Source organism: Vanessa cardui, chromosome 4, assembly GCF_905220365.1.
Source record: "Vanessa cardui chromosome 4, ilVanCard2.1, whole genome shotgun sequence".
NCBI classification, from domain to species: Eukaryota; Metazoa; Arthropoda; class Insecta; order Lepidoptera; family Nymphalidae; genus Vanessa; species Vanessa cardui.
Genome location: NC_061126.1, coordinates 12350398 through 12375374, shown reverse-complemented (window position 1 = coordinate 12375374; position 24977 = coordinate 12350398). Strand labels below are relative to the sequence as shown.

General features: G+C 30.1%; 1 protein-coding gene across 3 annotated transcripts in view; it reads right to left on the bottom strand.

Annotated features, from left to right (window-relative positions):
• Positions 1–24977, bottom strand: part of LOC124544047 (nephrin-like) — a 246889-nt gene that overhangs the window by 196858 nt on the left and 25054 nt on the right. Inside the window, exon 1 of one of the 3 annotated variants that reach the window (XM_047122442.1) lies at positions 23153–23228. The exons of 1 other annotated variant lie outside the window; for it this stretch is intronic. The gene's annotated coding sequence lies outside the window, so the exon portion shown is untranslated. Of the gene's footprint in view, positions 1–255; positions 536–23152; positions 23229–24977 lie in introns of those variants that run through there. One more of the 3 variants, XM_047122440.1, reaches the window with a different exon arrangement.

Sequence of the window (24977 nt, the reverse complement as noted above, 5' to 3'; positions counted from 1 at the left end):
TGAAATTATTTGAACTCAAATAATATAATATTTTAATGGATTTTGAAAATAACATAATACCTAATACTTTATATGTAAAACAAAACTTATTATCACGTTTTGAAACTTACGATTACTTTCCGAGCAATATTGAAAAGTTTTCAGCGCTGCGTCATATCGAAACGAAACAACAACAGCGTACAAAACAAATGGATTAATCAAAAAACCATAAATCAAAATCGTCAATAGAATTGAAATCTAAAAATATTCACTCACCGTAAACTGAGATAAACTTTTCTCGTCCATCATCCGGCACAACACACGAACACTTCATATGACACAACTCTTAAATCCCGTAAATTTTATTACAACTCGACTAATTTAAAAACACAATTATAAACTCGTTATAACTTTAAATTAAATAATCTACATTACTCGTCCGTGTTCACAGTAACTTTTTACACCGACATCCGTTTGAGTTAGATTTTTTATCTGTGGAGGAACAAAACATCGCAGATCGAGAGGCTCGGACTAACTTCGTGCGCGTCACCCGAATGCCGAGTCCACACTACATAAGGGCGTATCTTGACAGATCCTTATTGCGCTTGCGTAAAACGAAGTGACTCTTCGGCCTGGCAGACTTATTCACTAGTTAATTAATATATCAACTTTTCTACCCTCCTGTATTAAACGAGTCTCTTAATAAAATATTTGGTTTGGTGTCTCCGGAATCTTCTGTCGACTTTGCTCAATGAATTTTACATGACTTTATAAATTCAACTTTTAACTGTAAATAGATTAATTATAAGCATTAGTCTTCAGATATATATTAATTTTATGCAAACGATTCGTTTAACAGTTTGTTTAGTATATATTCAATTTTAAAGTATGATAACATGTTTTTAAATGTAATTTGTGCTACTTTATTGTTCGTGAAAATTGAATTCGTTTTATAGTAACATTCTAACATTTCCAAAAGCATTATTCATGATGACGTTTCTAATTTTGAGCAACCAAATCTATTATACATATTGCGTAGTAAGCTGTATAGCATGTTGTCATGACTATTATAAATTAGTAATAATAAAATAATGATATTGAACATTTTCTCAAACTTCTGCCCTAACTGAGTTGTTTTCATTTAGTGGCTTGCAATAATATTTGATATAATCTACATTAACTCAGTCGATTGGATATAGGATACCTTCATACTAGATGGTCAAGGATTATAAGACATACATATGTATGTATATTTGGTAATGGATAAACTTAGTTGCAAATAATATGTTAGAGTAATATAAAAGCAGTACATAATTATAATTCAAATTTATTGTTAAAAAAAAAAAAATAACTAAATACTTTTCCTTAGACAGTCTCAGTAAAAAACTCATCCTGATCAGTAATTTTATGGTAAGTGATCCAATATAAACTATAAGCACGAAGGTATTATCGTTCGCTTTCTAATTAGCGGTGCGATGATAATGACAGAAAAGTTATTGTATTTTTTAATATAGACATTTCTACTCTTGCAAGTTAATCATACTTATGTGAATCTTTTTTATTGTTTTAACTAACTTTATAATCTAATGTGTCTTTATTTTTTCTTTTCTTTTATTTCATACACTTTTATAAATTTATGACGATGACATCCATGTACATGTAGCGTGTACACCGGTATTCATGGGTCCCGGGTGCGATTTCCGGCCGAGTCTATGTAAAAAAAAGTTCATTACTTTTCTATGTTGTCTTGGATCTGGTTGTTTGTGGTAACCGTCGTTACTTCTGATTTTCCCTAACACATGTGCTTTAGCTACTGACATTTGGATCAGAGTAATGGATGTGATGTTGTCCAATAATTATTTATTTATAAGCTACGAGCTACGAGTGTAATATTATTCGATACACATCAAATCCATCCCTATGTATCAATATCGATATGTAAATCAAGACTTCACTAGTATATAAATTTAATTGCAAACTACAATGATAATAACATTCTGCTAACTCCTTGTTATTTCGATGTATGTTTCTCTTACGTCGTGTAAATATCAGCCTAATGTCATTGAGGTCGTGCCGATACAAGTAGTATAATTCCATTTACAATGTTTATATTTGAATAAGCTATATAAATTAATTCGGTTTGGCCGTGTCAGCGGTGAAGTGGTCGATTGATGTATTAATATCACCACTGAAAGCGAAGCGATTGAGATATGTGTAACTAATACTAGTTTATTAGTAAATTTAAAAGAATTTTTTATGTCGTACATCCATCAATCAAAATATACTTGTTTTATAAGCACATTTGAATCGCCATTTAACAACAACAATTAAATGAAGCTACGACCGGTTCGGAAAGTAGATTTTATCAAGAAGAACAGGCAAGATCTCAGTAGTTACTCGTTTTCTAAATTTAAAAATAAATAGGACAACCTAACAGATAACTGATATTAACCATTCCTTGCAAATACGCCACAAACCTTGGAAGTTATGATATTTTATACCTTACGGCTTTAAATATTTACTCGAACACTCTTTAAACTAGAATACAGTAATAGCAAATATTATCCCTTGGTGGTAGGGCTTTGTGCAAGCCCGTCTGGGTAAGTACCACCCATTCATCAGATATTCTACCGCTAAACAACATTACGCAGTATTGTTGTGTTCCGATTTGAAGGGCGAGTGAGCCAGTGTAACTACAGGCACAAGGGACATAGCATTTTAGTTCCCAAGGTTAGTGGCGCATTGACGATGTAAAGAATAGTTACTATTTTTTACAGCTTCATGGTTATGGGTGATAGTGACCATTGACCATCAGGTGACACGTGCTCCAACATATTTCATAAAAAAAAAAAATTAGCTATGGAATGGATAGGGGGAGTGGTACCTACACAGATGATCGTGCTAAGCTTTACCTGCTACCATAAAGTTAATGAATTATATACAATTTATAACTAAAGTATTTAAAAGGATAGTTCTTAAATATTCCGATTATAAATTTAAATTGTTTACCAAGTCTTTGTCCAGAGCTGAAATAAAGTAGCTTAGTTGCCTATTAGCGTCTTATGGCAAGTCAAAGGCCTCCACTTTTAATCCTCTTTTCTCTACTAAGAAATTGTTCACTAAGCATGCGCCTTAATAGAAGCAATCTTTCTTTATACCTTTTTTTTAAATAATAATTACTTAACACAATAACATTATCTATAAAGACGCTACGTGCTGCATTCCTGTCTTCTGCAGCGAAAGATGATGAACTTTTTTACATATACGTAGGGAGGTGAATAAATGGTCCACTGGATGTTACGTGGTCACCACCACCCATAAAACGGTGGTGCTGTAAGATATATGAACTATTCCTTATGTCGCCAATGCATCACCAACCGTGGGAACTAAGATGTTATGTTCATTATGCCAGTATTTCCATTGGCTCAGTCACCCTTCAAATCGGAATCCAATAATACTGAGTATTGCTGTGGTGGTAGAATAACTGATAAGTGGATGATACCTACCCAGCTGGGTCTATACAAAGACCTACCACAAAGTTACCTTAATAATATTAAAAATATGAAAGCCTGTTTATATGTATGTCGACATTTTTTTAAAAAAGCAAGCAACTTTTTTTGTTTACTATATTGATTAATAACTTGTGTCATATCTATCTTTTTCATACTATAATTTATTCCAGTAGATTAGAGATATATGAATAATATATGAATATCGTTAAAGGGTAAGGAAATGTTCGTTAAGCGCATCCATCAATGAAACACGTAAGCGCCCAAGATGTTAGCGTCAGTCTGCCAAAGAGTTTACAAGATTAGTCTCCGTCCGAATTTGAATAAATTGAATAAGTGCAATTATAAGTAAATATTTATATAAATAATCAAATAATGAAGATAATCATTATGGTTGAGCGATCAGTGGACCTTAGTGGAATAGATGCCAAATATTTATCTTAAGGAGAGAAAATGCCTTCGGCTAATTTGTCAAGTATAAATACTTTCTTGATGGAAGAGCATTTTCAAGCCTTGGGAGATGGAACTTTACTAACAGGTAAGCAATTTTCTCACAAACACATTAATATAATAAAAAAATAATTAGTCGAAAAGTCTGTCATTGTAACACAATAAATTATATTTCTTAAGAACTTTATCTCCTACTTTTATTTGCTTATATTGATAATATTAAATTTAAATAATTCAGCAATTATATGAATTTCATATTACCTTTAATACTGAAAATAAAAAAAATATGTTACCTGTTGTGGCTTGAAGATTTAAATTTAAAATGATTATTATTGACTATTACAAAGTAATTACTGGAACTCATTTTAAATAATAATGTATCTGTATTACTTTGCTTATTGTGTCCTAGACTCGATTTACTATCAATAATGCATATGTAGCTAAAGACTAATATCATTAACTAAATATTTGATAGTTTATGTTTTTAGATCTAACTCATCATAACATTTTATTAATAGTGTTATTTGTGTATGTGTGTTCGAAATCAAAAAACGAACAAAACCAACACATAAGTCATACTAGTAAGACAATAAAATATACTATAATTGACTTACCGCTGTGCCTACCTATCCACTTACGGTTTGTATTTTATTCCACCACGCTGCTGAAGAGTGGTTTTGTGGATACATTAAGTATGAACGTTGTTATGCTCGCTAAGGTTTGAACTCATGACTATTGATTACGATCTACATATTCTATCCATTTTACCTTCTCAGCTGATTGTCACAATACCCGAAACATATTTATTTTCAAATTCCTCGCCTCGCTAGCGATGCAGTGGATGACGAGCCTAATTCTAATGTCAATTCTAGTAATTGAGTTAAATTCGGTCGTAATGGTATTAGTCTTAACTATTATTTTATAAATGCTATGAAACGTGACAGTCATCAAGAAAATATTTAATAAAATAAATTACTATAGTAATTGCCACTTATAAGAATTGGTACACCTGAAAAATTTAACTTTTTCTAGAGAACGATGACAGTACAAAATTTTAAAATTGGTTTGAACAAAATTTAATTTTTCTTGTAATATTTATATTCAAAAGTTTTTGTTGGAACACACTATCACAGAAGGCTTTTACTCAATGCTCTATTTATTAGTAAATTGTGAAATAAAACCTAGGTAGTTTTATTTTGTGTGGATTCGCCCGTGTACAATAAGGTAAATATGACACACATATGATTAAGACAGAGGGACGCGCAAACGGGCCATCTGATCGTAAGTGGTCACCACCACCAAATCCACCACCACCAAAATCAAAAATCAAAATAAATTTTATTCAAGTGGGCTTTTACAAGCACTTTTGAATCGTCATTTAACAATTAAGTGAAGCTACCACCGGTTCGGAAAGTAGATTCTACCGAGAAGAACCGGCAAAAAACTCAGTAGTTACTCTTTTTCAACATTTAAAAAATAAAATCATATTATTTAAATACAATTATATATGTACATAAGTAATGTATCCTGCCTGGAAGTCGACAGGTATTGATTCCGCGCTTTTTTATCAGCTACAAAATCTTGTATCGAATAATACGCCTTTTTACCAATGTATTTTTTTACAAACGATTTGAATTTACGAAACGGCAAAGTTAAAAATGTCTGCGGAATTTTATTATAGAAACGGATACCTTGCCCCAAGAAAGATTTATTGACTTTGGCACAAACCCTTGTGCCTGTAGTTATACCGTCGCACAAGGAAGAATTAGTGTATACAAACATAACAATACTGATTATTGCTGAAGTATATATCTTCCTATATATCATGATGTACATTTCAATTGGTTGACAAACTTCAATATACATCATATTTCAGTAAATTTACGTACAATCATAGTAAATTATGCACCTAAACTATCTTTATGAATGACTTCATCCATTATTGAAAAACATATAAAAGTCCGTTAAGCAGTTTATGTGTTTATTGCATACAGACGTGACAGAACTTATTTATTATATGTATTCATTCGCTTCGATATAAAAGTTAAAATTACGAAAATTTACTAACTTAAAAATTTTCATACAAAATTCAAAATGAAATAAAATTCTTTAAATCGTGCATAAGCCATACACCATTTTCACCTGGACACCACCTATTAATTATTGAACAGTCAAACGGCCATTAAATGTGTTCCGGTTTGAAGGGTGTGAGAGGCAATAACATTAAAAACCAATGTAATTGCCTATGCTATGAGGCGTAGAGGGGTACAAAGTATTGTTGGGGATATAAAAGGCAGTGGTGACCACTAACCATCAAGTAAACCATCGGTAAAATCGTTCCATCTCGGAACTTACACATAAAATATACCTTACTTATATACCCTTTCATTACACGAACTTACTTCTACCGTCTTGTTGAAATTATAATTCAATACATTTATAACAAACAAATTTCAGAAAGATTTTGCTTTAACATGAATTAAACACGTTAAAAAAAATAGAATCTTGCAAATGAAAAAAAAATTATTGCTTATTATGTTGTATTCATTTATACAATTTACGTAAATTTTTGGACCAAATATTATAAGTAACCAATTTCAGCGTGATTGAGTAACATCTGGTCATCTATACACATATTAACATTGGAGTGTCTGTTGATTGAAATAGCCCTTTTTTACTCTATGAATATGTATGTATACACGGTACATATACTAAAATAACATGTTTTACAATTTTTGTCTGTCTGTTTGTACTGGCTAATCTCAGAAACGGCTGTAACGATTTTTTCGAGACTTTCACTGCCAGTTAACTGATGTAATAAGGACTTAGGCTACAATAATATTTCTTTATTGTTTAATACAAACGCGTACAGTCTCGCGGGCACAGCCAGTTTATATATGAAATACGTTAAGTATATTGAGGTAGGAATCTATTGACATAAAACGTGTCCTGACACGGTTTAGTCTTGACCCGCAAATACGAATAACAGCCGATGTTTTACAATTCTAAATAATTTATTAAGGAGCGCACGTGTGTTCCCTCCGGAATTAAACAGTCGCGCCCGTTTGATAAATTACCTATAATTAATTTAGCCATTCATTAGTAAAAATTTACGCTCCCCGTTGCGGTTACAGGGTGATGGGCTGACACTTTCGTTATGTCAAATATTCTGTATATTGTAGGTATTTCATCATGCAAGTTAGGAATTTCATATTTACTATAAACTTATCATAGTTGATACAGGACTGTTAATGATTTTAAAGATCATTTATATAGTATATGGTAAGTTACGAATTACAAATGACTACTTTTAAAATTACATCGTATTATCATTTACAGTTAAGTAAAGTAAATTTTAGGTTGTTTTATTTTGTAAAAAATAAGCTTCAGTCTTTACTGTACTGAAATTAATAAAATAAATTTTTAATTATATTAGTTTCGTAATATTAAACATATTATTTTGCGTGAAAAATTTAATATCGAATTTACCGAGCTAGTGCCTACTACGACGTAGCAGATGACGTAGTACACGAATTTATCTAAACATTCATGCTTCTTTACGTTTCGTTTACGTTACGTTCGAATTCCTTCATTATTATCAAGCACAAGTGTTGTAAAACCAAAATTCATTTTAAATATATTGTACTAAATAAATAATTGAAACACATTTACATTATATTCACATTGAGTTTTGAAATAACTCGATTTATTTGAAGCTGGTGATCTGTAATACGATCTGTATTTATTTTATAATCTTTAACTCTGACACAAACTCTGGACTATACGTACGTATGAAATCTCGAAATATGCCTATATTTATATATATTCTAACTAATAATAGCAATTCACCAAATGAATTAAGAAATTAAAAAAATTTAAGATTATTGTGTTAGGAGTAGGATAATGATAGTTCAAGTGGTCAAGATTGATCCTGTGACTTTTTACATCGCCAGCCGCCCCGTCAGCCGCAAGGACTGTTTTGTTCACCAATTAGAATCTTAAAAAAGTTGGTAATTATTAATTCCTATATTTATTAATAGATATACATCATACAACAACATGTGCAGCCTGAGAATTTCCACACTGTAGAGCTAGAACAAAAATGGAAGAGGAGCTCCCTTTGAGGACAAGGTTAGGATAATATTCCAGCAGGCTGATCCAACGCGGGGTGGTGTGTTTACATGTGTTATGTTGATTTCCTTACGTTCTTTTCCTTCGCCGAAGAGGATGAGATGAATTATAAAATCAAATTAAACATATGAAAATTAAGTATTGCTTGCCGGGGCTTGAACACGCAACCATCGGTTAAGATTACCTATGAGGACGAGTACCTTTTTTTGATGACAAAGATGACCAGATTTCGCCATGCCGGCCCGCAAGATGTCTCCTCATGCCTATGTTCTAACTACTGGACCAAGCTGGTTCTTAATTATTTAATAGATATCTTATTATATTAATATGGTTAGTATGTCATCAAACGCCTTCAAAGTCAAACTTAGAAAATAGAGTGCCGCTAACATTATTCAGTACCTTCTCTACAAGACTCCAGTAATTCAAGTTTATTGTTTTAGATTTTATTGTCAGCTTCAAGAATTATTTTTATGAGTAAAGTAGACGTACTTTCAAATGGGCTACTAAATAGTAACTTTATCAACCGACTTCAAAATGGAGGAGGTTATCAATTCGTAGGTATTTTCTTTTTTTTATGTTGATTACCTATAACTTTTCAATGGGTAGACCGATTTTGATAAATCTAATATTTTTCATTTCATTTTACTGAGGATATTAAAAAATATAATGAATACGCAAATATTTTTATTACTTTTTAGTGCATATTCATTTGTTTTAAAATGGTGTTTTGTTTGAAGTCGATTTATTTTTTGTTAAATTTTTTATTTATTTTTATTTTAGATTACCACTGCATAGACAGTGAATTTTTTTCTTACGCAACCAATGCACCACCGACCTTAGGAGCTTAGAATTTTTGAGCACGGCAATATTATGCACTACTACGAGTTATTGATTCAGTTATTACAAACAAATGTATAATATTAAGTTATAATGACGTTAAGTGAATACTTTGATTTTTTATGCGATAGGGGCAAACGAGCAGGAGGCTCACCTAATGGAAAGTGATCACCGCCGCCCATGGACATCTGCAACACTTGGGGGCTTGCATATGCGTTGTCGGCCTTTAAGGAAGGAGTACGCTCTTTTTTTGAAGGTTCCCAAATCGTATCGGTTCGGAAAAACTACCGGCGAAAGCTGGTCCCACAAAGTGGTTGTTCGAGATAGAAAATGTCTTAAAAATCACTGTGTTGTGGATTTTCGGACAATTCCTCGGAACATTCTCCGTGAAAAATTCGGTAGAAGATGCAGAGTGATCCAACATCTCTACGAAAGCCAAGGGATCAAGCTGATTTGAAAAGGCTTGATTGTCGATACGGTCAAATGTTATGTCCCTTGTGCCTGTAGTTAACCCGGTTGCACACTTACTCGCCATTCTAATCGGAACAACAACAACAATACTAAGTATTGTTGTTTGGCAGTAGAAAATCTGAGGAGTGATGGGGTACCCAATCAGGCTTGCACAAATCCCTACCACGAAATAACTATAGTTTCGATATGAACAATGTAACTAGATTGATCTGGGTTTTTTTTTTTCAATCTCGCTGAATGTGTTTATTATTACTTATTTATACAGTATTTCTGTCTTACATGTATTCTCCTCCAATGAATGTTGGATGAGATCAAATTATCCGTGACTCGCGTATTTCTAGTCGGGCCGCAGGTGTGGCTTGTTTCTGTGACAGTAAGTGACGACGAAGGTTATACTGACAAAGGAAAAAAACACTCATCAAACCTTTTGGAGTTTTAAAATAAAACCACTTAAGCTCTACATAGCAATACTATAAATAATATGACCCAATTATTAAAAAAAATAGATCTTATTATTGTTGAAACTTAACAGCTAGTAAAGCCAAGATGACCAAGTTGATAGAAGGTTTGCATCATGATCATCAAAACACTGGATTCAATTCCAGGCAACATACTGTCTATTATGCTGACAATTCAGCATAATAGTCATCATTCATCTCGAAGTAAACTTTATTTGCATCAATATTAATTAACATAATAGGTAGTTTAATGTGACTGTTTGGAGAAGATGAAATTTGACACATGTGTTTTGACCATGTTGTAACAGAGCGTACTTCAGAAGTAATATAGATCCCTTAGCCCGGTGTACAGTACCTAATTGGTTATTCATATATTTATATTACTGAACTTTTTTGGGTTACGTTATTATCGTTTCAAAATAGTATACAATCCAACGAAAGTAAAAAGTATAGAACTGTGGATCAATATAATTATACAGAATAATAATCACACTAATAGACACCTATTATAAACCAATTACGATCAATAATTTAAGCTTATTATGCTATTACATTTCAATTATTAAAATGTAATAAGTGATACTAATGAAATGAGTCAATGTAGACGTTTTTATTTCAAGCCACGAATGATAAATATAACCCCTATAAATATAAAATGCGACTGTTCATTGCTGTTATCCTTGAAGGTTGTAAATTCTGAAATGTTTATTATATTGAGGTGATCTGCATATTACTATAAAGTCATAACTCAATAAGAAGTCGGCCTTCCCTTTTAACTTATGAAACGGTCAAAGTCGCTCTGATAGCTCTAAGGGAATAAAGTTATACTCATTTACATATTACCAACTCTCTTTTAAGAAAGTTAGGCTCGAGATATGTTCCACTTTACGCTCTGCATCTAAACGCCTAACTTAAAATTTGTCGGTGACAGCGAAACTTTAAAAACCGAGTTACGTTTTATTTATGTTTGTAACTTCCAGAATGTTGTGTTTAAGTTGCACGGTGACGTCAATCGTTCTTTGCTCAGTGTTTCAATTTAAGTGAGCAAGTAATTTATTTACTTTTGCCTTCTTTTTCTTTATTATTTTGTATTTTTTATCAATAAAATTTTCTATATATAAATACAGATGTAAAGATAAAATAGACATTTTATTTATTAATTTTATGTTATTTGACTATTTTGTGTAATATACAATATAATCATTACATAGTATAAAACAAAGTCGCTTACTACTGTCTATCCCTATATATGCTTAGATCTTTGAAATTACGCAACGGATTTTGTTGCGGTTTTATTATAGATGGAGTTATTCGAGGGGAAGATTTTTGTATATAACACATGGACAATAAAGTAAAGAAACACTGATACTTTTAGAAGTTTCTAATGTGATGTCATAAATAAAAAAATCCTGTAGTATATTTTGTATTAGTATTGCAACCGTGCGAAGCGGGTTCAGGTCGCTAGTTGAAAATAAAGTAAAAAATATTTGATGAATTTTTCACTGACCTTTGTATAATATACACGAAAATTAAAATAGAGTGATTCCATAAGAAGGTTTTTGTATATAATAGGTACATGGACAATATAGCAAACAAATACTGATAATTTTAAGAGTTTATACTGTGATGTTGTAAATAAACAAATTCTGCAGTATATTTAGAATCAGTATTAGACCCGTGCAAAGCCGGGGGCGGGTCGCTAGTTAAAAATAAAATAAAAAATATTTGATGAATTTTTCACTGACCTTTGTATAATAAAGTTTCAGTTATATTAATATACAAATGCACACGAAATTTAACGTGGGTGTAAATATACACATGACACATAAAATAACAAGTCTCATTTAACAACGCTTTTTAAATTAATGAATGTACTGTCTTTATCAAAAGGCTTTGAAAGTTGAATGCAAATTGAAAGCACCGTTCCCGCTCTCATGGGTGGTAACGGCGTGAAAATTATAAATTTATGTGCAAAGTTTATTTTATATTCGCTAATGTTGATGCGAGACCATGTACTAATTAAGGTTTATGTAGTATACGGTGAAATATTGTTCGATAATAGCGTGTAAATTGAAAATGTGTATGAAATTAATTGCCGTTTTTTTAATGAATATTATTCTTATACGTGGTCGATGACGAAATATTTTCATAGCTGATATTTTGTGAAATAACTGAGTTGCAAGATCTGCGTTTATTTGTAGTCTTAATATTTTTAAAATGGTTTCGAAGATCTTGTAGGTCTGTAGATCTGGTAAAGGTAGTGTTACAAATTTGCAGTTGTCTAGTTTTAATTTTAAAATGGCTCTATATAATATTCGAACCTCTATATTGTATTAAATTATCAAATAAGAATAAATTGAATATATTTTCTTATATTACATTTTTTTTACCTAATGAACTTTGTCAAGATTATATATACATAATAAGTACATAATATACTGTTCATCATAATTATATCAAAATACTATTCATTATATAATGTCTGTTTATCTGTTATTCTTTCACTTTAATTTGTTGTAATATTGCATGTAGCAAGCCTGACTCGAAAGAAAGACATATGCATCTGCTTTATCTCTAAAACCTACGATTAATCGATAAAACGCGTGCGTAGCTGTGACTGATGACTAGTATTTCATAAAGTATTAAACTTTGTTTTTGAAAAAAAAGAAAAACGTATCTTGAAATAATTCTATATATATCAAAACAATAATAGCAACAAAAAACCACTCAGGTTTCAGCCCGTGCTATCATAGTCTACATAATATACATAACAATTATTAATAATGTTCACAATTTTTTTTGTTTATATAATTTATTACTACTTACTATATCTAACACAAAACTAAAATATTTCATGATTAATATAAATTTATTCATCAAAATCGTCATAAATTTAAAACTCAGCTTAAAATTCCGCATTCAACAAGTTCGAATTGGAACAAAACAAAAACCTCGTTGGGAGTGCGTTATAAATTCGACAAAGTTCCGAATGTTCTCCTACTCTATGCTGATTACTGTTGTAAAGTTTAAGATAACCGTTCATTATGTAATGAATGTTTCGCTTTGAACTGGAAACGCGTCTAACTTTATAACGATGTCACCTGGTATTCGCGATACATATTGTTTTGTGTTCAACTTAAATAACTTTTGTATTGGAACTGGGCTCTTGGTTTAATGCATATTAATTCTAAACTAGATTAAATTGGGACTTAGCCTTTTAGTAATTGGGTATTCGCAGCTCATGTACTCTTATAGTTCCCTATCTATCTATATATTGTGATATTGTACAGTCAGAGTACGAAAACCTTCGTCAGTTTTCAAATTGAATCCTTTATCAAGTCTTAAACTCTTAGTAAATTTTGAAACTAAAACTCTAAACTGACAACTGCATAAAAAATTAATCTTACATAGTACTCTTTGCTAGACGTGACCTATAATGTCATTGCGACGAAATATGTCATTCTAGACCGGTACAGCAGTTTATCGCCCACACTGAGCGCATACATTTCTTACCCTGACCTTACATATGTTTGTAAACAAATATAAATAGCCAAAAAAACACAGAGTAAGATAAGAATATTTAAATATAGATGATTATGTAAATATTCTAATATTATAGTTTTTGTCTCTTTTCTTTATCTACTTCTGTTCTTACCTTTTTGGTTCTAAGCTTTTATCACCAAAAGGTTGTCTGTGAGAGATCGCTATAAGCGATAAGATCACCTTTGCACAACATTTATCTAATATTTTGTATTACTCATATATTCTTATGTGTTGTGTCATAAAGTATTTAAATAAAAAGAGATTATTCTGCTGGTTCTTCTTAAGTCAGAGTTTTTTTCCGAGTCAATGATATTGTTTCATTCGACTATCAATAATTACGTGTAATCCTTCTATATAATATATACTCTACACTAATGTTATAAATGCAAAACTCTGACTCTTCACGTTTCAACCGCTGAACCAATTTAGTTGGTATGCAGATAGTTTGAGTTCCGGTGATGTACATAGACTACTTATTTTAATTCGTCCCTCGAGAGAGTTGAATCACGGTTGACAGGTTTGTGTGCTATAGTTAAAGTTTTATAATTCCCATGCAGGTAAAGCCGCAAGTTTCGGATAGTATAGAATAAGGGCATTTGATTAGACTTAATTTTATATCGGTGGAAAATAAGAGAAGCTTAAGCGACAAAATGGTATTTTTGGAAAATTACACTTAAAGTAGAAACTTTAAAGTTTATTTCCTAATATTTATGGAATTCGTATGAGGCTATATTTTGTAAATAAAAAGACGAGGTAAATTAATTATTTCACCTTCAAGATGCATAAAAAAAAATCAATTATATGTCCCTTGCTTACATACTTCTCCTTGATCTCCGGAATAAAGGACCTGATTCTGAGCTTTCTTTTCACTGTTAGGAAGCTAAATGATAATTTTCAACATTGATAACCCGTGTAAATCTGGGGCCGATCACTGTGATAAATATTTGTTCGTATCTTTGTTGAATGGTTTTGGAACGATGCAGTTTTTTAAAACACCAACAATAATACATTATAACATTATATTAATTGCTATGAACCTACTTCTTATGACTTGTATAAGTATTGGCAAGGAATACTAAGTTAGATATTTATTAATATAAAATTAATAGTGAGATATTTATTTAAATAAATAAAAATAAAATTGTGTTGAAAAATGTAAGTCATCTTTGATACAACGTAACTAGAAATAATTAAATAGATTTACATTATAATGTATATATACAATATATTGTATGTATATGCATATAGTCAATACTGAATAGTAAAATTAAGGTCGATTTTATTTCAAATAGAGCATATTCACATTTCATTCCTGTTACGATCGCAAATTCTGAAATAAAATTATACGACCTTTTAGTTTTAAAAGTACATAATATTATCGTCTTTTATACAGACGTAAAATTTATTTGATAGCGAAGAAATGAATGTTGTAGGTAACTATAATACATATAGTACGACATAACTTAGACGTAGATCGGCAAATCCAAAAAACCGATTACTGTCGATTTATACAACCAATAGAAATAGTTCCCTATCGCGCCATTCGACGCTATTCGTCGGTATAGATTCTTGTGAAATCGACTATATATAATCGGAATCGGAAAATATATATGACATTACAAGTTATTACGTTTGTGTAGAGATCATATTTACATAAGAAATAAATATTGATAATTTGGGATAGCGTACTTAATTCGGATGTGATCGGTTTTACGAATTTTGTAGATGCTACATCTAAATTATGTCGTACTATATGTATTATAATTTAATTGTTTTTTTTAAAAACCAATGTGTTATTTTATATTTTACCAAATGTAATACTAGAAGAAATTATTTTCATGGAATTTCTTGATGTAAATCCGCTCTATTATACTCTATCGCAAGTCTCATTTGTTTTATAAATGGTTTACTTAGTAGATATGGTATTACTCGGCTTTATATTATCTAGGTAGGAGAAGAGGGGGTAAGCCAGTATGATCACAGGCACAAAGAACATAATTTCATCGTTTCGAAACACATTGGAATGGTAAATATCTCACAGCACTAATGCCAAAGGTGAAAACTTACCTTAATTTATTTGCCCGCCTACCTACATTAAAAACTTATTTTCTCATTGATTTTGTACATAATTTGTCCATAAAGATCAATAAAAGGTAGCAAAGAAATTATCTGTAGTAGTAATAGAATGTTTTAATAAGTAGGCAGTGTATGTTGCGTGCCAACTGAAAAGCTAAAATTGTATTTTGAAAAATAAAAATATTACACGAGGAATACTTCTTTGACAACGCTTATATAATCGTGTTATTATACAACTTACGTTAAGAAAAGATAACGTCTGAACAGGTCTACCTATTGCAGAAGTACTACGCTGTCTATTTACTCTTAATATATACTACATAAGTATCGAACAATGGTGTGCTAAATATGAAATAGCAACAATGGCGTTATATATGAAATCGAACTTCATTACAAAACATTAAGCCATACAAATCCCGAAAGATAAGCGAAAGCTCTACATTGTATGGGAATGATATCGACATTTCGACCTCATTAGGTACGAAGCATTGCCCCTAACAATAGCGGGAACAAAACATTGTCAGCCCGCATGTAAACGATAATTATTGTGACGTTGAAACGTAATGGTACCACTTGGCTATAATTTTGTATGGTTGTAAACCACATTCTTTGATAACTAGTTGTGTCGGCCGCATATCCAATTGTTACGGCTATAAAAACAATGAAGTTCATATCAATGTTTTTAAGATTTTTTAGTAAAAAAAACTTCAATAGATATTTCATATCAATTTAGACATTAGATACTGCAAGTATTATCAATTAAGCACAAACGGTTATTTGTTTTTTCTCAAGGTGGTAAACGAGCAGAAGGCGCATTTGATGGAAAACGACTGTCACCGGCAATAGACTGCAACATCACGAGAGGTGCGCTGACTATGACTTTTATTATGGTGATCCGAGTACCATCTCGAACAAGAATGAATCCAAAATGTCATGAAGATCAGTATGACAGCTTCAAGAAATACAACTGATACATAACTTCTGAGTCAATGGAGAATTCGCACATATAGAAAATAGGAAACGCAAGTTAAATTGTGACTCATAAAAATCAGACCTATAAAAAAATTGAAATATTAGAAATATATAGCAAATAAACACACCATCAAACGATAAAATGAATTTACATATTTTAAGAAATGTGAACGTTATCAATAACCTATCGAAAATAATTAATTAACTACCACTAATTTTAATCTAATTGACTGTTTAAGTAAATCATTGTCAAACCATTTGACATTGGTTTTGACCTTGTATTTGCTCAAGAACATGCTCCATTTCGTTTCATTAACTGAATTAATTAGGTTTTTAACTTGGCCTATTAAATATAATTAATGAGAACTGAAGAAAAGTGAACTCTATTTTGATATGTTATTAAAGATTATTAATAAATAAAGCTAATAACTCCTAAGTATAACTCATATAAATGATAAAATAAGTAAAGCTTTTTTTTTATATGCGGACTAGCAGATCGGCCTATTGTTATAATTTATATGTAATTGTTATATATTGTCCTAATTGATTATGTTACCTACTTTCTATTTGATAAAGTAAGAAATATTAACAATTTATAACATTGTCAATGTGACACCAATCTTGAGAATCAAGATTTTAAATGTCTATAGGCAAGGGTCGTAAGATCAAAGGGTCGTAAGTTACACTGACTCAGACATCCTTCAAATCGCAACTGTATTCAGTGTTACTTTTTAGTTGTAGGATAAGTACTAAGTGGGTGGTACCACCAAGAAAAAAAGATATTATTTGTTTTTTTAAAAGCAGGATAAAAATAACTCATCTGTATTGAGTTTACTGTGTGCAATTTATTCGGTGCAAAATTGTCATAAATATATTTTTTTATTTTTTTTTTGTAACACGATAAAAAAAAGGAAAAAAAATAAAAATACTATTTTTGAATAAAGAATATTTTCAATTTGAGATAAATCTCTTTGAGTATTAAATATTTAAATCTATAATTTGAACTATATCAATATGAAATGTTTTTATAAAGTCGTGTACCATTTTATGTGACGTGAATTATTCAAGAAAAAATATTTATTTATTCATACAAAGCTGGTTTAATTTAAAAGCAATTTCAAATATCCAATTTCAATTTCGAAAGCAATCATGTTTAGAAATACAATAATAAATTATCTCAGTGATAAGTTCCACGCTTTTATAAAATACTTAAAAGATATACATTTAATTTTATTATATTGCAATATAAACTTGAAATATATTATTAAATTAATTGTAATAATAATGTAACTGACATAGACTTATTTAACCTTAAATATTATAGAAGTTATTTCATTAATCATTTATTTATGATCTTGCGTATACATTTATTTCTACTTGTATAATATAGTCAAGTATATTCTGTACTGGAATTGTTTATATTTAAATTTGAATAAAATAAAATGTATATGTATTGCATACCTCTATCTATATTGAATTTTCCAGTATACGTATTCTGCAAATAGTCAACCCATATGTTATGGGTACATCGTCTGGCAAACGCTTTAATAATTATTGCTTGTATTTCCAATGCGGTGTACATTGGAAATAAACCTGCCATCCAAGTATTGCACCGGCATGCAATAACAACTCTCTGCTACAGCATGTCTCAGTCAACCTTAGTTACTATATGTCCAAGAAATTAGTGCTTCGACATTCGATTACCGAGTCCACAGTACTACAACAGTAACAGAATAATTGAACAACTTTTTTTAGATTTTTTATATTTAGAATAAAATATACTTTACTTTAACCAACCCCTATGTATACTTAATATTATTGTGTATTGACAAGTAACCGTAACATTTCCTTCTTTCTAAGGAAAACATATGCTCCAAGATTAGAAATATCCCAAACAACTCATCTCTACGCTTGGATGAATTAAAATGATAGTAGTTTGAATATGATATGTCAGGTAACCCCACAATCATACCGTGAACTTTTTCATTGTTGAAAACTCAAGTGTAATATGGCATGAATTGTACATATATTTATTTAATAAGAAAGCTAGAAGGTAACAAATGAGATGAAGATGAAAATAATATTGAACATTCATATCCTCTAATAAATAACCTGACAAAATTTAAAAGTCAAATAAAACCTAGAATTGCAATAAGTAGAGGCACCTTTTATTGAGACAACATTATTATTAAGATCATTACATCACTTATTGCTATTTCAAATAAATATGTTGCGTGTAACCAAAAAACATTTTTTTATTTTGATTAAACCAAGAATTTATATAAAAAGTATTTTGGTACATTTGCATTCAATGACAAGTTACTAATTTAAATTTGAATTGATTTTGAAAACGTAAAGAATTACAAACGTAGACCATCATTAGCATTTTATATGGCGAGTCACGTTTAACTTGAAACGAAGTGAAATAACCAATTTTGCTTTACCGAAAATAAAAAGACTTTGACTTAAATTAACTTATAGGGAACTTTAGACCGAATCTTATTCAACGGAGAAATCCACAATGGGATTACAGAGCAACGTCACATCAATCAACGTTGGGGAAAGCAAAAATTAAATTCCATTAAGAAATGTAGGGAGCCGTTTACATGGCCGTTATACGATCTTCATTATTAATTTTTTTAATAAAAGTTGCTCTTTTATTTTTATAGAGTGTGTAATTAATTATTAGTACTTTTACTAGCCCGTCTAGGTACGTACTACCCACTCTACTAAGTTTTGCTGCTTAGCGGTAGAATGTTGGGTTAGACTTTGAAGAGTGATTAAGACAGAGGTACAAAATATGTTGATTGGTAGTTGGAAGGACCTTGGTGTTATGAGTTATGATTAATTTATACCTTAGGCAGTACTGACCACTTTCCATCAGGTGGACTATTTTTCAGTCCTACCCATTGGTGGGTAGATATAAATAAATATTTAATAATAGTAATAAATAAGCTATTCTGCTTTCAATAGAAGAACAAACAAAAGTGAACCAAACCAGACAAAAAAGACTCATCGTATCTCGATGATATTGCGATGAATTATGTGATATAAAGAGTGGTTTCACTTCTTACAGTAATGGAACCTATTATTGAATAAAAAAAAAAAGTAAAAAAACGGCCTGTAAATTTTCCTCTGTTGGGCTGAAAACTCCTCTATTATTTAATGAAGGTATTACAGTTTATTTCACCACGCTAGGCATATCTCTGGCTCTTGATGGTGATTTTCTTCACAGAGAACATGATGTATTATAAACACCAAAAAATTGTGTGGCTAAAACCCAATAAAATTGAAAAGGATTCATGACGTTTAAACACTATCCATCAGGGTTATGAATGTGACTAAGCCGTTAAGTAAAAAAAAATCGCATTCGAATTTGTAAACGGCTCTCACGGACTACTTACCTGATTAAACGTGGTGTTTTCTCAGAACGCACACGTGCTCTAATGCGATTGAAATTCTCCTTCTGTCAGTCACCTGACACAATGTCAAAGATGCGAAATGCCCAATTATTTTTGCCACGTCGTGGAATATATTTTTTTTTGCGTCGACGTCAAAGTGTGAAGCTCTTTGGGAAATTTTGAAGTCACTTTATTCCCAATTTTTGCTGTGTTCGGTATTTTCTTTGATAGAAAAATAAACCTTTAAAATTGTGCGATAAGTTTTGAAATATTTACTCGTTAAATATTATATGATCTTATATATTATTTTATCAATAATTAACGTATCGTTGTAAATTGGTTTGTATTATAATATGTATTTCAAGAGAATCGCAAAAATCTTCAAAATAAAAGTATTATTTAAATACATCTGCAAAGCTGTTCCGTAAACATATTATACAAAAATATAAAGTACAATAAGTGGTTATATTATAATCAATAGCAGTCAGTTTTCAAATAATAAATTATAAAAGATTTTTTTTCATTATTATAGTTATAAAAATTATAACCAAACATTTTATATTTGCGTAGTTATTACATACAAGAGTTAAGTTAACAATAAGTGCGTTGAAAATATAAGTCATCTAATTCATTACTGCTCTTCATCGCTGTATTGTGATTAATCTCTTCAAAACTAACAAGCTTAATTAATATAAATAAAAACGGAAACCAAACATCCGTCAGCCGACCCCGGTTAATAAGTGGATCTTAGTAAAATTCTTTGAATAGTTTGTAACAAAAAGACATATTATTATGTACATTATAAACGTATGAGTATCCCAGTTTCCATTCATGACTATGATTCTGGAATTTGAATGTGAAACATATATAGTTGGAACAAAACTAGTTAAATTAGAGATTCAATGCAACGGCTGGCCAGCCCGTTGCGCTAAAGGCCAGCGATTTTAGATTTTGATTTTCTAAAACAATCTTACTATCGACCTTATTCTATGATGATATATGAACTGGCTGATATCATTGTGGTGGCTGGTTGAACGACCTCACTCAATCAAGTGGCTAGGCATTTCATTTAATAGCTAATTTAATCAGTTGGGTGAGACAAATATATTGAAGGTTATATAAAATGTGTGTAGAATATTGGAACAAACCTTACACTGTAAATACATATTTATTTTTTATATAAAATAAAGCCTTTTGATGTCATACTATGGGCTAAAGGCACTCCCTTTAAGGACAAGGTTGAGGTTTTTTTTTTTAAAGTTCGTCCAAGGCCATTGTGTAAAGAAATATTTTTAGTAAATAAGAATTAATATGCAATTAAAAATATGTAATTAAAAACACTCAGAAACTATTAAAGAGAGTTAAATGCTACTTATATGTGTAAAGCTTCGTACAGTTAATACATCAATAATTTCATAATTGTATACAACAACTCATGTTCGGAGCTCTAAAAAATATTTAAATGACTTAAAGAAAGTAAGAGATTAAATAACTATTTTCAAAGGGTATGATATTTTCTAATTTTTAAGTACGACTTGCAATCGCTACGATTTGGATAATTTAGACTTTATGCTATAAAAATATAAGGGATACATTTTATCTTTCAGTTTTTATTTGGTTCAGTAGTTTATTATTTAATATAATTATATCTTACGCTAGCTAACGTTCACCTACTAACAATCGTCCACTTCCCGCCAACATTAGTTCAAATTATTTGACACACGGTACCTTTATTGTTACTGATATTGCCAAATTAAAATTGCTTTTAATTTTTTTTTTGCAGTTTAGACTACAACTTTCGAAATATTTATCGATTTTTCAAAACACTTAGATAGAAAACGTGTGGCAATCGGCACGACAGTATAATTTTTTGTATGAAAGGTTTTTTTATAATAATTATATATCGATCATATTAAATATACATATTCACGACACATAATAATAGACTGTGAAGCTGGCAATAAAATGCAACCACATTAAAACAACATAGTTAAAATTATAATTATAATATAACAAGAGCACGAAAAGCTTGTTATTGGAGAAATTTTATAAAAAAAAGAAAGTACATATCCAGAAAAATCTTTATAAGAATAGATAATATCAAAAGTATATAAAAAAGCATGTGAGGTTCGATTCACTCAATCGATATTTATTTATTACAAGAGACAGATAATTAAATAACAAATAAATCACTTCTTACATTAAGAAAAAACAATTGTTGTATAAAAATATATGAAAACTAGCTCGCCTTACGCACGTGTGCAATGCTGATACTAAATAGTATACCTTTAGAATGTCTTCACGTTGATAGCATTCTTGTCCGTTATGTCTTTTAAATCTGTAATAATTATCTTCGAAAATTTTAATTTAAATTACACACTGTAAAGGGCCATATTGATCTAGGAAATAAGGATTAATACTGTATTGCCTAAAATCTATCTATTTTATTAATTTCATCGCATCCTCTACTGTGCTATTATAAAATAACCAGTTTATTATTTTAGCTATTATTTAATAATTGTAAAATTAATTTAATTATACTTTTCGAACTGGAAAGTCATTTGAAACCCTATTTGCAATTATTTAGAATACATTATCGTTTAAATTTTCCACGAGGTGAATAAAATAATTGTATCTAAACTAACATAACTGCAGGCGTTATTTGTAGTCATATTTTTATACTGTCAATAATTATAAACAGGCATGTTATTTCAAACGCTATTTACATTTATAGTCGACCCACGATTAAAAATAAACAACTCATAATGTATTTTATTGACTTCAAATGAGGTTTTTATAAATGCATATTCCACGACAGCTTTACTGATTTGGAACCGATTTTTATAATTCACAGCCACACACAAACATTTTATACAATCTTAAAGACATATTCCACACATCACTCTTTATGTATAAGCAATATTTTTAATTTTAACAATGGGCAAAAAATATTTACACAATTTACAGATAACACTTAAGAAACTGACTTAAAAGTATGACTAAAAATTTTTAATTTTATCAGTTCTTTTGATAACAAAATATTATCTTATATATCTATATTTTAACAGTGATTGTACTTTAAATAATCATAATTTATTATATGTATATACAATTTTCCTAACTATTATTTTCGGAAGAACAACCTATTTGTGACTTATCGTTAATTATATAAAAAACCTTTCATATAATCTTAATTTTCAATATATCATTAGTTAATACACAGTTTGCATAAATTAAACAAAAATAAACCAATCAAGATATTTATACGATCAAACTAACGTGATTATTATAACCTAACATATTACAAAATAACTTAAATACATACCTCTGAAACCACAAATTCACTACTTAGCACAGGACACAGGTCACTTCATAACACAGCACTATAACACTGTGATAACGAGCGTGTTAAAGCAAAAGCAAGCTTACCGCCCTACCAGCAATTATCAGTAATTGTATTGACCTAAGCTAACCCGATCTAATTCGGTCGTATGATGCAGACAGAGACTTATTAGTGGCGATTATCTGTAATAATTTAAATTTATTAAATCTAATTACGACTATTTATCTTTTTGAAAATTTGAATTGGTAAAACTATTTTGAATGTTTAACAAAATAAGTAACAAAATAATATAACATACATATTAAACGATTTAATTTAAGGTACAATGAAAAATTGTAGAACATAAAATTGAAATTAAATAAAAATATGATATTTACATATTTAATAAATACGCTGTGATCGCGATGTATAACTCAATATAAAAAATAATGTATGTAAATAAACTACTCGCAATGATTTGTATTTTCAACCGACTTCAAAAAGGAGGAGTTTATCAATTCGTCTGTATTTTTTTTTTTTTTGTATTTCGGATTGAAAGGTTAATGAGCTAGTGTATCTACAGGCACAAGGGGTACAACATCTTAGCTCCTAAGGTTCGTGGCGGGTGGAACATTTGTCAGTTCGCCTAAATTTTATATAAAAAGCTAATCACATAATATAATAAAAAAATCCCGAGTCTCCATTATTCATTACATTCAGTTTCATACAATACTATAAACAAATAAAATGATCTGTAAAAGGTTCTCATAAAAGTTTAATAAAAATAAGAATGTATTCGTACAATATTTCATTATCCGTTTTTTAAACGAAATCTTGATACAATCTCATTAGAAAGAGTTTTTCCTAAAAAATATTATGTATAGATTTTAACACATATTACAATTGAGTACATATACACACACATACGTTGTGTACTAAGTAAAAAGTCATGATGGTAATAATTTTTCAATGTGTTATTTGTGTAGTTATTGATAATCTGGTAAGACCACAAAGTTTTATCATTATCAGCAATGATAGTCAGTGTCAAAAATATACAGCTGTTTGTGAGCTTATACCAAGAATCTTCTACTATTATTTCTTCAAAATTAAACGAAGCCTGTAATCTCGTACCGTTCAATATCTTTCGTGTCTTCCCCTTCGCACGTGACATTGTCGAAATAATCTATGAAAATTGTTTTGAAATTATCATTTTGTTTACTTTTAACAAAGTTTTGTTTCAAAATGTTATCCATTGCAGGTATGTTATGAGTTTTATAGTGTTTTCTATAGCGGTATTCAAAATATAAGATTAAAAAGATAAACGGCATTACCGTGTATATTATAGAATAACACCTCGAATTAAATGCTTTTTAAAACAAAACGTCGTATATGTAAAGTTTGTTATCTTAGATTTACATTATTATACTATTCTTTTATATGTTTTTTCGGGTCTGGAAGGGATCATAGAGTTTTGGTCATTGACATTTAGGTAATAACAGCCGTATTTGTCAGTGTTTACAGCAAATATGTATATCAAACAGTTTCATATTAACACTTTTGTAACAAGTCGTGTGATAATTAAACGTATCTTACATAATAAAAGCCTAAGCCGATTTTATCTCAGTCATTATGGGACGATTGCTGCACTTAGAATATTGTTTATGATCTCATTTCGAAGAGCTGTAGCCATATATGTGCAGAAAAATAAAGAGGATTCTTAATTGCAATTAAGTAATTTATTGGGATTTAATGAAGATTTAATATTAGAAAGTTGAAAAAAAATACTGGTTGGTTAGAATTTGGTACTACGGTTGTATAAGAAAACAAT